Below are 15936 nucleotides of genomic sequence, written 5' to 3'. Positions count from 1 at the left end.
ATCAACCAAGAATGTTCTTCTTGTATGTGTGCAGCAAGCATTGAAGCATGCATTTTACACGAATAATTTTAAAATGTCTGATCCAACCAGTGTTAGAGAATTTTCTGTTGGTCACAAGGAGATTGGTCTAGGTATTATTATTATTATTATTATTATTATTATTATTATTATTATAACCATAGTTAGATATACAATACTAAAAAGGCAGAAAGCACGTGTTACAGCAACACACGTGTGCAATCTCTACGTGCAAATATGAACGACGAGATGGGTTGTAAATATAAGCCGGACACGTTACCCAAGAACCACAGGGTTAACCCTGGTGTTGTCTATTGTTATCATATCGGCTGCATATCGATTATTGTATGCGATAAACAGAACCTCCTGTAAATGTCACGCTATCGTGTATTTAATACGTTTGTACATAGCGATTCGTTTTCAATAAATACTCAACGCTTTGACTTTTGTCGAGCAATTTATGGTCTTGCCCGTACAACGATCTATCTATCTATCTATCTATCTATCTATCTATTTATCTATCTATGTATTTATGTGTATCATCCTCAAACGATGACTTGTAAATTCGTTAAATGAATTCATTCGATCGCAGAACTGCTACTACGGGAATACACGTCGAAGAAATCAACGATCAGGTTAGTAAATACCTTCATTTAATTATAATATATTTATGTTATAAATAATATAACTATTATTATATTATATTAGTATGTGTGTGAACACATATATATATTATCAAACAAAATCATCGAAATATTATAACATTTGCATGAATTAATCCCTTAAGCAGCACGCTCGAGTTAATATTTTTTTTTCTTTCTTTATATCTCTCTCCAAGGTTCTTTTATCCCTTTCTAAAGTTAATGATAAATAATCTGTACTCGACGTATCATTCATATTTTTTTGCAATCTCTCCATCCCTTTCAACTTCTTCATCTTTTCTTTTTCTTCTTTTTTTTTCTTTTTTCTTTCTCCACAACTCATTCTTCATTCTCTCACTCCTTTCTATATCACCCCGCGGCTGTCTGGACCCTTTAAAGTAACCTCATTTCTACTTTTGTCGTACCTTCTTTCACATACCCACGTATAAGTATATAAGATATATATATATATATATATATATATATATATATATGGTATACAAATTCCCTTTCGTATAATTTAATATTATATTTAATAATTCATTTATAACGATCTATCTAACCTTATCTAAATCAAGTGATAAAAAAAAATAACCACTTTTATGTAATAAAAATAAATTATATTAAAGATATATTTGATAGTGAAATAAAAAAAAATTAAAAAAAAATAGGATTAAAATAAATCTCAGAAAAAAAATATGTCACAATATCTCCGTAGGTGTATACTATTAAATAAATATAACACTACACAATATATATGTATAAGGAGTTTAGTATATGATATATCTTACCCTTAGTGTGATCTATTTAGGATCTTTTCTTTTTTTTTATTATTATTATTTTCTAGTATCTTTTCTATTATTCCACGTCTTTAATTTAAACGAGCTACATGCCTTACCCAGTTTCTTCTATCTATCTTACCTTTAACAACACCCACTCGATTTCTGCTATTTCTTTTTTCGCCATTTGAAACACCCTTTAATTAAGTCGCCCCAATTCGTTACCGTGAAGCACAAACGTGAGTTGCTCCCAGCAATGTTGCAAAACTCTTCTGTGATTCTCTTTTGTAACATCTCCATCTTTCTTTCTCTCTTTTTGTCTTTATCTCTTCTTTCTCTCTCTATCTCTCTCTCTCTCTCTCTCACTCTTTTGGTCTCTGATTTTTATTTCAAAATAATACTCATTACAATACCTTTAACGACAAAAAAAGAAAAAAAGGATAAAAGAACTCCCCCCCCCTCCCCCTCCCCCTTCCCGAATATAATACGTTTCTCGTAGAAAAAGATATCTACAATAATTTTTTTTCTTTTTTTGTTTTTTTACCACAAACAAGACTGCATTCGAATTTCGTATCGTGCATGCTGCTGCATTCGCAAAATAAAAATCCAAAAGTAACGAAAAACAAAAACAAAAAACAAAAAAAAAACAAAACCACGAGACTAGTTTATTTTCTTTTACGAATTTTTCTCGGTTCACCCCCTCTCTCTCTCTCCCCTGAACTCACCCCTTTCTATCCATTATTTCCAATGTTAATATTATATGAGCGAATCGATGAAATATTTTATATATATATATATATATATATATATATATATATATATATATATATATATTTACTATAAACAACATTTGTGCCATTTAGACGATGGATAAAAGATATATGGGGGGGGTAAAAAAAGAAAACAAAATGAGAGGAAAAAAACACACACACACATACACATCATTTTTATACGTATAAGATTTAACGTGATGGGGTTGGGGTAAGGGGGAAAGGGGGGGGGTGGAACAGAGATAATATATAATCGATCGTTTACAGCACTTGTTTTCTAGGAACGTTGTGAGAACCTACGAGAGAATAAAACAAAAAGAGAGAAAGAAAGAGAGAAAGAGAGAGATAGGTAGATAGATAGAGAGAGAGAGAGAGAGAGAGAGAGAGAGAGAGAAAATATCACCCAAGGCAATAACCAATTCGTTGTAATGCTGCAAAATTTCATTTCCACCTGTCGCCAGAAAGGTAGTGGTGGTTCCTCCGTTAAATATATCTCTGTCTCTATCTCTTTTTCATTCTGTCTGTCTCTCTCTCTCTCTCTCTCTCTCTCGCTCTCTCTCGTTCTCTTTCTGTTTCTCTAGTTCTCTCTAGTTTTCTCTTTTAGTCGTTTAACAGCGAGAAAATCCGGAAAATTTAGTTTATCTCCTTTACTTTTTTCCCTTATTCTACGATACAACATAATACATACACACATACACACACCATGTTATTATTTATTAAACATAATACCAATAACAACCGTAGGAATATATAAATAATATATACAGGAATATATATAGATATATATGTTTAAGTAAAAACTATATACCATTTGAAATAAATAAATTCTGAGGATAGTGGAGATTGATTGAAGAGCCCTGAATGGGCAATGGGTTTAAAAAAATGTTTCACGAAAATTGGAAGACCATGGGTATTCGAGTTCTAATATAATAGTCAATTCCCCTTCAAACTACCCAATTTGTTCAAGAATATTCAAAATTTAAAGCTAATCTGCTAAGATAGAGGTCTATTTGAAAAATTGTATAACAACATAGGATGAATTAATTATTGCAAAAGAAAAAAGAAAGAAAAAACAATGATTATATTAAATATTAAAAAAAAAAAAAAAGAAAAACCAAAATAATTCTCTTGAATAGAGTTATCGATTATTTAAACAAATAAATTCACAAATCGTTCGTATTAAATTTTTATCATTTTGAACAAACCTGAATAATAATAATAATAATAATAATATATTAATCATTTATATTTTTCTGACTAAAGTATTTTCAATGTGAGTTGAGAAAAACGTGAATATCATCGTACCAAATTTGATGTGTTGTCAGTATACGTACCTATATATATCTACATATATATATATGTGTGTGTGTGTGTGTGTGTATGTGTATATACCTTACATATCTACATATAAAATCAATAGCACAGATACCAGAACTGACAGCAAACGAAAGGATAGCTAGCCATCAATTACTTCGCACTACGATAATATTGATTTCGTAATTAGCCCGTTGATCCGAATAAATAAATAAAAGAAGAAAAACAAAAAACAAAAACGGGGAGTATAAGTATTAGTTTCTGGGATCAGTTTGAACATTAATTATTAAATACGTTTGTCTCTTTTTAATGATCAATAGATTTCGAATTATTGTCTTTATGAAAATTTCATTCGGTTTTAATATAGAAAAAGGAGAAATTGTGTTACGTAAAATCGTTTACAATGTGTTTGGGGATAGGAAAAATCAACGAAATGTCGGATATTTCAATCGAAACTATTAATTCTCGAACGATAATGAAAAAAAAGAAAAAAGGAAATAAATTTAAAAATAAAAATAAAAATACGGAAATAAAATAGAATCAAATATTTATAGATGTAATATATTCCAAGATAATTTGTTCCCATAATAGGTATGGAAATAATTTTTGAAAGATCTTACCGTTTAACCGGAAGTATCGTTGCCCGTACTCCCGCAACACAACGAATTTTGTTTGACAGTAACTGTAGCTACTCTGCTACGACCGACACCTGCTACCCTTTGCTGCACTCAAAGAGAAAATAAAATAAATAGTATGAGGATTTTGGAAATAGGAAAGGATAGAAGAAAGAGGAGGAACGTGACAGGTGAATGAATGGGAGGAAAACTTAAAAAGTGAGAAAATAAAATTATTACCAGGACTAAGTTTATAAACAAATGTGACATCAATATCATAAAAATTGTTTTCTTTATTAAATGACATCTAAATTATTATTAAGTAAAAAAAAAACAAATTATATTATCTTTCGTTTTTTTTTTCTTCTTCTTCTTCTTCATTGTATATTTTATTTTATTTTCATTAAGGCATCGATTCATTTTCAAACACGATAGTCACAGAGCACAGTGATTTTCTATTTGTTCTTCAATAACATTTAAAAAAATTTTTGTTTTTTTTTATCTTCTTTTTGCCTTTTTTCTCCATCAATAAAAATTGTTGTTGTTGTTGTTTTTTTTCTTTTCCTTTTTTTTTTCATTTTCTTCTTTTACAAACATATAGTATTATTTTTCTTCGTTAGATCTATTCTTTTTCAAATAAATTCGAAACATCTCTCGACAGAGGAATGAAATTTGAAAACTGAACAAAACAAAAAAAAAAAAAAGAAAGAAAATGTTTTTTTGATAGTTCAAACGTAACGATACGGTTTCGTGTAGACAATTTTGTTTCTTTCATAGAAACGAAATGGAAATGACAAAAATGTCAACAAGAAAAAGGTTAGAAAGTACAATCAATATTATTAATATAATAAAAATAAAATAATTATCAACGTATATCGAATCATTTTAACGTACTCTCATCATCATCATCATCATCATCATCATCATCAAATTCTCATATATCTTAGGAAAGAAACAAACAAAACAAAAAAAAAAGAAAAGAGAAAATCATTTCATTTACGTCGATCTCTTTTCTGTAAACCCGATCCTCTCAGGATGACTTTAAAAAGGACAAGAAATGAGATTTCCTTACCTTGGGAGCTACATTTCTCAATCGATCAATAGAAAATTTCTTCTTCCTCCTCCTCCTCCACCTCCACTTCTTTCTCTTAAGAGAAGAAGAAGAAGAAGAAGAAGAAGAAGAAGAAGGGAGAAAGAATAAGGAGAAGAAAGATGAAGAAAAAGAGAAAGAAGTGGGGAATAGAAAAGGGAGGGAAGGTTACGAAGAAAAGGAGGGGTGGGGAGGTGAGGAGGGGGGGGTGGTTGGTTGGTAAAGTAACGCTTGTCCTACGGAAAGAAGCACGAACAGAATTATTGGATGTTTACTCTTCGAGGAAGTAGCTTAACGGATAAGGACGTGAGCGGACTTTTCGCGTGGAAAAATAAGCAAAAGGAAGGAAACGAAACGAAACGAAAGGAAGGAAAAGGAAAAGGAAAAGGAAAAGAAAAGAAAAGAAGAAAAGGAAAGGAAAGGAAAGGAAAGGAAAGGAAGGGAAAGAAGGAAATGTGGATGGGTGGGTAGACAGAGAGAAGCATAGAAAAAAAAAAAAAAGAAAAAAGAAAGAGAGAATTGAAAGAAGAAAGATAGTAAAGAGTTCTCATAGCGTGCGACGAGATAATCTATATTTTTCCCCGTTTCCGAAGTTTAAAGAGCCACGAGATTGTCGTAGCCATGATCAACGACTCGTGGATAACTGCATCATCGTCTCTCTCTACCCTCCGTTCTCCCATCTCTTTCTATCTTTACCGACGATATGAAATTGTTATTTTTACGTACTTTCGAAAAATAACTCTTACTCTATTATCGTTTATTGTTAAACATTTTTTTTTTTAACTTTAACCACTGATAATTATTACTTCATCATTTTATTATACAGTTACATATCTAATATTTATTTTATATTACTACTAGGGGTGCTCTATCACGCGTTGCTGTAGCTCACAATCAGTCCGATACACACGTATTTAAATCAACGAATTACCTTATACCGTCATCTGTTAGAATCTTATCGAACTAACAGAGATAATCATGACTCTTTGTTAATAAACAAATAATATTGCGATTATAAATTGACATATAAACTATCTTATCTTTCAAGTTAGATGAAACTGCATACAGTGTGTAAAATTTGATTAAAATCAGTTCAATAGTTTAGGAGTCCATTGCGGACAAACAACGTGACACGTTATTTATATATATATTAAGATGATAATATTAATATACACACCTCTTATTTCAATTATTTACCATAGATTTGCGGGTACTCGAAATTACGGGCTCGAATTAGGACCGAATAATTTTTGTCCAATTCACATTTGGATTCTATCACGTGAACATATTCAAATATGCCATTTACTTACTCAAAAATTTGATCTGTTTGAATCGAGATCTACATTTTTGATTCAACATTTTTTTTCTATACAATTTCTAACATCCGATTGCACTGCAATTAACTAATCCAGGTCACAAATAGTAAATCAAATTTATCCAGTTTCAAGTTGGGCATCAAAATTTCGGATATATATTTATATCCGTCGGCAAACTTTCGGGTCCCAATTCTATACCCAAACCAAAACCGATTCAATTCGATACTCCCCGATACACTTTATTTCCGAAGGGTTCGGTTGGCAATTTTTTTTTTTTATTTTCGATTACAGAAAGGAACCCCCTACACAGTTTTTCCACCACATAAATTTATTCCGGTATCCTTAATTTTCAATATATACATATATATATATAAGGTGATTCAAAGAAACGAGTATTAGAGAATTTCTTTTCGTCGCAGAGAAGATCGATGAGACAAGTAAAATATAGCGAAGTACATTAAAGCCCAAGTAATATGTTTGAAAAAAGGTGAGGAAAAGTGGGAGGGGAGGGGAGGGGAGGGGAGGAGGGGGGACTTTGATCAATTACCAAACCGAACAACGATAACGCGCGTTGTATCTATAATATTATTTTTCTAAATAACACAATGTAGATATCGAGACACACTTTTTGTTCTCTCATCTACTTAAAACAAGTTGTCGAGTAATAATTGAACGTCTTACTTTTCCAACTACATTACACTTTCATTATTACATAATATATAATCAAATGTAATTAACCTTTTCGTTACTACGAGTGACTATAGTCACTCGCCACAAAACACCGCATGGACACGACGGGTGACTATAGTCGTCACTCGTCACATCTCTTACAGAAATGGACTGGATTTTTTTCTGTACACAAACAAATTGCAAGCGCTATTTGGTACTTTTTACTTTTTAAATAGTAATGTTACAAAGTCATTTTTGAGATAAAAATCTTGATTTCCAATGTTAATGACGCGTTTAATGTTCGCACTTTCGGCACGGTGCTTCGTTGCACGCAAGTACGAGGACCGTCGTAGCTAAAGGGTTAAAAGAAAAAGTGAAAAAAAACATTGAACAAATTAAAAACCAATCGAATCTAATCGACTAATTCTAAACAGAGGAAAGAATTTTAGAAAAAAAAAAAGAATTTGTTTAAAACGAATGAAGAGAATGACAGGAAGGATATGTAAAATCTTTTTCAACGTGAGACAGGTAATATACATATACAAAAGAATCAATTAACTTTGACAGATATAAACAAAGAAAATATAAACCAAATATATATATATATGAATCCCGTTAAAGTTAACAATTCGAATGTTGTTAGGTACACTCTTTATCAAAAATTTCCTACCTAACATTCGATCTCGAAGTTATTTCAATCTATCGTTAACGTTAACAAGCACGTTACATCGGACGTATGATTTTGTGCAAAAGGTTTTTCGTAAAACTTTAATTAACTACGTTGGATACCTACCTACGCGGGTACCAACGTCTAATGCGAAATTTGACCTCATATTTCGCTAAAGTTCCGTCACATTCTGGGAAGGGAGGAATAGGGTCCCGAAAGGGAGTGGAGGGAAGGGACACCTATTTTTCCAACAATATAATACATAACGCTTCAGACAAACGAACGGACGGACAGACAGACAGACAGTTCGCGTATCCGTCTGAACAATTTTATCAAAAACGATGTATAGGTAAAAGGTATGTATATATATATATATATATATTTACATATACGCATATATACTATTTTCCACGGCTCGTGTAAATTCCAATTAAAACGAGAACGTAACTGATAAATACCATACGAACGGTTTATTCCGCCGATACGAGAACTGGATATACCCTATACAATGTTTTCCATAGACCTCGTCGTTATTTTTACTGCAAATTAAATTGCTTTTTTATAAAACGAACGAACGAACGAACGAACGAACGAACGAAGCGGCCTGCTCCTCCTCCCTCTGCCATCAAACGACGATTCCTTGTTACGAAAGTCGAAAGAAGTGTAACCTTTAACGATTTTTTCCTTTTTCTTTTCCCCCAAAATGTGGAAACAAATTAAGAACGTTTTTCTTTTTCTTTCAAACTGTTAACCCCCCCCCTCCCTCCCCCACGTGTGTTTACTCTTTGAAATTTTATTCATACTTTCTTTTCTTTTCTTTCGAATTGCTAACTTTAATGAACATGACTCAGAGTTGCTTCCAAAATCTTGTCACTAAATTAATCTCCTCTTTTTTTGTTTTGTTTTTTTTTGTTTTTTTTTTTTTTATTCTTGTTTAGGGTTTTATCATAGAAACTTACCAACCACTAATTGTAACCTAGTTTTGTGGAAAAGCAAAATTATTCTACGATGTTAACTCTCTCTTATGTATATGTTTTTTTTTCTTTTTTTTTTAGTTTTGTTTTTATAAATGAAAGGGACTGAAATTTATGTATTATATAAGGGCTCGTTTATTTTTTTTACTTTGATAAAGTTCGTTCACGTTCGGGCATTGATGTTTCTTAAAATACAAATTATGATTGGATGTACTAGTTGAACATCTCTAACGAAAAGCTTCGATCACGGAAAATACGTTTGCATGCATATTTCGCTTTAAAGCACAGTTACTTACTCCATTAAAAGCTTGTGGGTTAAACATCATTTAAGATCACGAATCGCTTACTTGCTAATAACTAACAAGTAAACCTCGTAAAACAACTATTATAGAACGATAAACTCAAAGTGGTAATTTTCTCTGTGTGTACGAGATCTAACTTCTAAATTCCTCTTCAATCCTTGATACTTTGATAAATATTTCCTGTATATATGTAGGAGAGTTTTAAGTGTAGCAGAGGTAGACAAAAGCTAGTATTCAGTCCTTTCTGTAGATCTCATTTTATTTGAAAAAGAGAAATCTATCCAGATTAAAAGAAAAGATTAGGTGGGCCATAAAACCATAAACGAACTTTGAGGATTATTAGGATATTGGTGTAATAAAAAACCATGTGTGCAGTGTAGGGACCCTTTGAAGAATTTCCGATATGCGATGCCATAAAAAGGTGTAACATTCCGATGTGCTAGATTAAGTTTCTGTATGCATAGTTCCCACTACCGAAAACCATAGGCTGTACCTGTCGGTGGACTATGGGGTGGATCCTTATGCGATTGGTCAGTAAGATTTGTGAGCTTCTTCCCTCTCAAAAAGGGGTGTAGATGATTTCTGATATAAAAGACATGGAAAGGAATAAGAAGAGAGAGTCTCAGTGGTAGATGTAGAGCAGTCTCAGTCGTAGAAATAGAATGTAGTTGCAGTCGTAGCCGTAGTTAGATATCAGTTGTAACAGTCGCAGTCGTATCAGTTGTAACAGTCGTAAGAATTCAGTCGCTCATCTAAGTTGTAACCGTAAGATTGTGAAACTAATATTGTACCTTTTCTAATACCTGTTTTAAATAAATCTTATTAGTAGGATTAAACTGGGTGTATGTTCACCTCGCACCTCTCACCCTAAATAAATTAAATCCCTACATATATATATATATATATATATACAGTAAAAGTATTTACTTTGTATTGTATTCAATTTTTGTTATATAATAATACCAAAAAAAAAAATGTATTACATTAAACAAAGTATATACTTTGTTTTATATCAAACAGAATTTTGAATGAGAAATAAAAAATAATAATAATAAAGTGTCAAAAGAAAGATCAAAAATAAAAAAATGAAGAAAAATGAAGGGAGGGTGGAAAAATAGAATGAAAGAAAGAAAAAAGAAAAAGGAAAAAAAGAAACAGAAGCCTTGCGTGTCATTTGTATGACCGTAGCTTGTTTACTTTAAAAAACCCTTAGGGAAATTATTTCGAATATATCCTTTTTCTTGCGTTTGCCGTTTGAAAGGAACAACCAACCCCCTCCCTTCCCCTCGTCTTCCCGCACACCTTGTCTCCGCCGCTCCCTCCTCACATCAAGAACGACTATAGGACGTTGACGTTTCTACGTCGAATAGAAAAGTTCGCGTCCGAGCTTTCGCGGTAAATCTTACCTGCGTGTTTTTTTTTTGGTTTTTTTTTGTTTTTTTTTTTTTTCTAAAGTTAAAACCTCAATGACTAAAGTGGCCCGCGGCTAAATTCTAGCTAGAGAGACAGAGAATAAGAAAAACCAGAAGGGAATAAAAGATCGGGGCCGAGCGTTATGACTGGGTAGATGAAATAAAAAGTAAAAGGAAGAAATGAACTGGTAAAGAAAAGAAAAGAAAAGAAAAGAAAGGAAAGGAAGAAAGAAATGTGAGGTGGATAGTAGAAAAATAGGAAGATTATAAGAAGAAAATAAAAATAGGAAGAAAATGATGTGGTAGTGGGGATGGGGGAGAGAGATGAAAGAAAACAAAAACAAAGTAGAAAGAAACATGGAGAAAAAAGAGAGAGAGAGAATGAGTTAAAAAGAATGAAATGTTTAAACGGTTTCCTTTTTTCCTTATACTTCCATACTCTCTCTCTCTCTCTCTCTTTTTCTTTTTCTCGATGAGAAACAAAATTTTCTTTCTTCATGTATTACACTTCCGTAGCTTCTAACCTGGTATCTTTTATTTTTATTTTGGTTCGACGAATATTTAAATTTTTACATCGCCTTGATCCTTGATATAAAATATTATATTGAAAATTTTCTAATATTTTCATTTATTAAATAATATAATTACACTTATTAATAAATTAAAAATTATTTTGATGTTTTTATGGTTAAACATTATTTTGATATTTATCGTACTATGGCAGGAGGGGTCGGCAACCTTTTGAGTCGGAAGAGTCAAAAATTAATAACAATTTACAAAATTTCAATGTTTTTAAAGAACAACAAAATTGTTTCTTGCCAACAATAAATAGTATTAATAAATAAAGCTTTTTGATCAAAAAAAAAAAAAAACTAATCTATTTATTCATCGGTGTCTAAACTCTTTTAACTAAAGAGCCGCATGTGGCTCGCGAGTCGCAGGTTGCCGACCCCCTGTTCTATGGTATATAGATCACAAATATTAGGGCAAAAAATCAACAAAATTCGTGCATTTTTGTTTGATTAATATTTTCCAATAAAAAAAAAGAAACATTTACAAAAACAATCAATTATGCAATTTATAACACAATAAACGTACGAACATTTGATTCACCTTAATACAGTGAAACCGTAAAATCATTCATGAAAGAAGACATCAAATTCTAATCACAATTAGGTCAATCAAATGACCTAATTAATACACCAATATTATAATATATACACCATTTAATATGATATTATATTAATAATACAAATAATAATTAAATTATTAACAGTATTATTATAATACATCATAAATACCATACAAAACTCAGGATTAATCGAATGATCTTTAATATCCATTATAAAAAAAAAATAATAATAATAATAAAAACTAATTCAATTACGATATATATCTTCTTGAAACTTGACAATGTTGCTTGAAAGAAAAAAGAAAAAAAAAAAAAGAGGACAAAATAAAATTGATCTGGTCAACGTAAACGATCTACTCTATTCTACCCCAACCCTTTTCCAATACTGTCAGACGTTTTATGGTATACGATGCCCAGCAAAGTGTTATCTTTTACGTGCGCACACACATCCACCAACCCTTATCACAAGACTCATCCTGTTTGAATATACTTACCACGTCTTTCCCTAAGGTAGTAAAATTTCACAAAAAGAAAAAAAAAGATGAAATAAAAAGAAATGCGTCGAGTGGTGATCGACGCATCCGCGAGTCCTTGCAAGTAAACTTCTTGTGAGAACCGATCGATTGCTCGAACGCGAACGTGACTAAACCTTTTCTCTCCTTTTTTCCGGGTTCTTTTTTTTGTTGTTGTTCCTTTTCCCTTACTTTTACCTATTTTTTTTTTTATTTTTTTTTTTACTTTTATTATTTTCTTTTTATTTCTCAGACCGATAGACGACGTGGGTCGGATCGGGAAAGGGAGTAGGAGTAAAGGGAGAAGGGAGAGAGGGTAAAAAAGAAGAAGGGAAAATCGAGACAACACGGTGGTCTTAACGCACCCTTCTGGAAAATACTTTGCAGGTGTGAAAATTCCATTAGCTCTTTCTTTCTCTTTCTTTCTCTTTCTCTCTCGTGCATTCGTTTTCTCTGTATTCGCATGGAAACGTCAAAAAAAAAAAGAAAAAAAAAAAACAAAGTTAAAGAAAATTTTTACACACGTTGGTCGAAGAAGTATGGAAATATCGTTGCAAATAAAAAATAATAAAAAAAAAAAAAAAACAACAAATAAAGAAGAAAAATGTTCTTAATTTTTCGTGAAGGATTTAGTAGTTGAAAAACTATTTCGTTCTACCATTCCGTAATAAAAAGAAAAAGAAGATTAATAATAATAATAATAATAATAATAATAGAATGTAAAATTAAAGATGAAAATTAAAACTCAATGAAAGAGGAAAAAAATTAATACGATAATAATTTTTTAAACAATAAAATATGTCAAAAGATAAATAGAATATAATAGAATATAATAGAATAAAACTATAAAATATATATTTTCCCTGTTACATATTTTTTCGATTTTATTTTAGAAAAATGTACAACTAAACTACTCTCACATTTATCTATCTCCACCATCGTTGCCATCACCATCACCATCATCCCCATAACCACCATCACCACTACAACATCATCCTTCTTTACCACCACCATCACCACTACCACCTCCTAACCCGACCACTTTCGATTCGCAAAATATGTTTCAAACGCGTTAGATGGAAATGATTTTCTACGAAACGTTCGAAGAAAAGTCTTACCGACGTATACTGGAAAAGTACTTTGTGGTCCAAAGAGCCTTTCGACGATTGGAAAGTCTATTTGAAAGTCGTTGAAAAGAGGGCTCCAAAAAGAGAAAGAGAGTAAATGAGAGTGAATGAGAGAGAATAAGTTAAAAAGAGAGAGAGAGAAATAGTAGGATAGAAATAGTGGCTATGGTAATTGCACGCTTGGTGAAAAATCCAGCGAGTCGAATATTTACGTAAAGAGAGTAGAAGAAGAAAGAGAGAGAGAGAGAGAGAATGAAAAAAACGAAAAAAGAGAGAAAGATAGAGAGAGAGAGAGAGAGAGAGAGAGAGAACATGTTTGTGAGCGTTCAACTTGAATTCAAAGAAACTTCAACCACGAGGGGTTAAAGCGTCTTAAATTCCCTTCGGCAGTCAACGCCAGAATCCAAAAGTACTTACTTTTCTGTCTTTATCTTGGACCCACCGATGCGTCATACGAATATTCCGCACGCGTTTTTCGCGTTCCTTTGACCGTCCCTCATTCCCTTCACCCCTTCAGCCCCAGGTTCGCAACGTGCCGTGAGTCAAAAATTGATCGACAACTTTTGATCTTATGAACGGTTCAATGAACGATAAATATTTTTTGTCACGTTTTCTGATATATATAAATTCCAAGTTTTAACGTTATTAATAATTAATAAATAATAAAATGTATGTTAATTAGTATTTAACATATATAGGACTCATTATGATTTTTTATAAATAAATGGGAAAGTTGGTAGCGAAGGTACGTTTTTCAATATTCAATATAATTACATTATTATAACGTACTTCATATCTTTATCTCATTCCGATTGAAAGAATAAGTTGATCGAAATAACGAAAGTAATTAACGTAAGATATAGGGACCGTATATAAACCGTCCTGAGAGAGAGAGAGAGAGAGAGAGAGAGAGAGAGAGAGAGAATCGTGCATTTCATTAAATACTACTAGCTACAGTGGAAAATCATTAAAAGAGATTCACGAGCCATAATCCTGGTAATACGATAAAAAGAAAAGTATGCCATTAAAGCGACTCCGTGGATTAACCTTTCGACCGGGACTCTTTTTCTTCGTAAAGGCAAAATTCTATCGTTTGCAAAAATTTTATTTAAGGTTTATTAAATACTAACCTTAATTGGTTACGTCTGGTTATAACGAGAAATTAATCAATTTCTGAAATTAATCTATCTGTCCTATGACAAACAAAAATTCAATCCATTCAAATATTATTTCACATCGTTGAATATATATATATTGCATTAATTAAATTATTAATTTATTAAATATATATTTATATATATTAGATATATATTATTTAATATATAATTTATATTTTTTTTAAATAAAATTTATTAATATTAAATTTTATTTTTATATAATTTAAATTTTAATTATATAATTATTATATAATAATATAATAATAATATAATATATAATATAATATATTATATATATATATAAAATAATAAGAATCTTTTTAGCAATAGATTCATCCTCTTGAATTTGTTTACACTACAAAAATAATAACCATAGTAAAGTGAGAAAAAATATAGAATAAAAAGAAAGAGTGAGAGAGAAGTCGATATCCTAAATGATATTACATATTATAATGTCTCTTGGAAACTATCCAAGGATTGTATAAGTATTCGTATCCCGTACTCGATACGCTGCCAATAAGAAATATAGAAGCATCTAAATATTCCGTGCATGCATTCGATACCTTTGATACCGTCCAAAAAAGAAACTTTCTGTTTAATATATCGATCGAATTTTCCAAAGTTAAAGAATGAATATTGATTCGATTATTAACAATTAAATATCATTTTTACGATGCAAAGTTATGGACGATATTAAATATACATACATACAAGAAACATTGAAGTATTAATACGTGACTTATGTATGCACAGTTCATTGATTTAATATTTTTTAATCATACAACAATATCTTATTAATCCCACAGGTATGAATTCTTAAAACATACACATTGATATTAAATTCATTGCATGGAAATCGACATTATTCTTTTCTTCAAATAATTCATCACTTGGTCTGAAAGATGAACAATAATAATTCAAAATAATGGAATATATAATTACGATTACTTTATAAATAAATACTAATATTTTGTCTTAAATAGGGATAACTGAATTAATTGGTACGTCTAATGTTGCTACAAATAGTTCGTAAATATTTTTTTAAATATAGGACGAGAATATTGTGTCGTCTGGAGATATTTGAAAAAAAAAAAAAAATAATAAAACAACAACAAAATATAAAACAGTCTATATTAAACGTAAAGCTTGATAGCTTCGACCACGTCCAGAGTATAATGAGGAAAACAGTCTAGAAATTGTTTTGTTCGGCTTGAAAAGAGGTTACAGTTCTCATAACGTTGAGAAAGTATACATATATATACATATACACATAAATATACGTATATGTAAATATTCTTTTACATACTCAGAGATATACCTGGTCATATGGAAGTATATGTACATATATGTGTATATATACACGTGTATAATGCCGCGAAAAACAAAGGAAGCATCAGGACAACTTCCCCCATGTGTTTCCAACGTTCTTCGAACGACAGAAG

General features: G+C 31.1%; 1 protein-coding gene across 2 annotated transcripts in view; it reads left to right on the top strand.

Annotated features, from left to right (window-relative positions):
• The window catches only part of Ddr (discoidin domain-containing receptor 2), a 159870-nt gene extending 159395 nt beyond the window's left edge, over positions 1 to 475 (top strand). For both annotated transcript variants that reach the window (XM_015322532.2, XM_089174569.1), the window contains one exon: positions 1 to 475. This exon is cut by the window's left edge and continues 8576 nt beyond it. The gene's annotated coding sequence lies outside the window, so the exon portion shown is untranslated.
• The last annotated feature ends 15461 nt before the right edge of the window (positions 476 to 15936 follow it).

Source organism: Polistes dominula, unplaced genomic scaffold, assembly GCF_049000335.1.
Source record: "Polistes dominula isolate Pdom_NZ unplaced genomic scaffold, Pdom_raw_medaka contig_16, whole genome shotgun sequence".
Lineage (NCBI taxonomy): Eukaryota > Metazoa > Arthropoda > Insecta > Hymenoptera > Vespidae > Polistes > Polistes dominula.
Note: the sequence above shows the minus strand (reverse complement) of the source record. Positions and strands in the feature narration are given on the sequence as shown.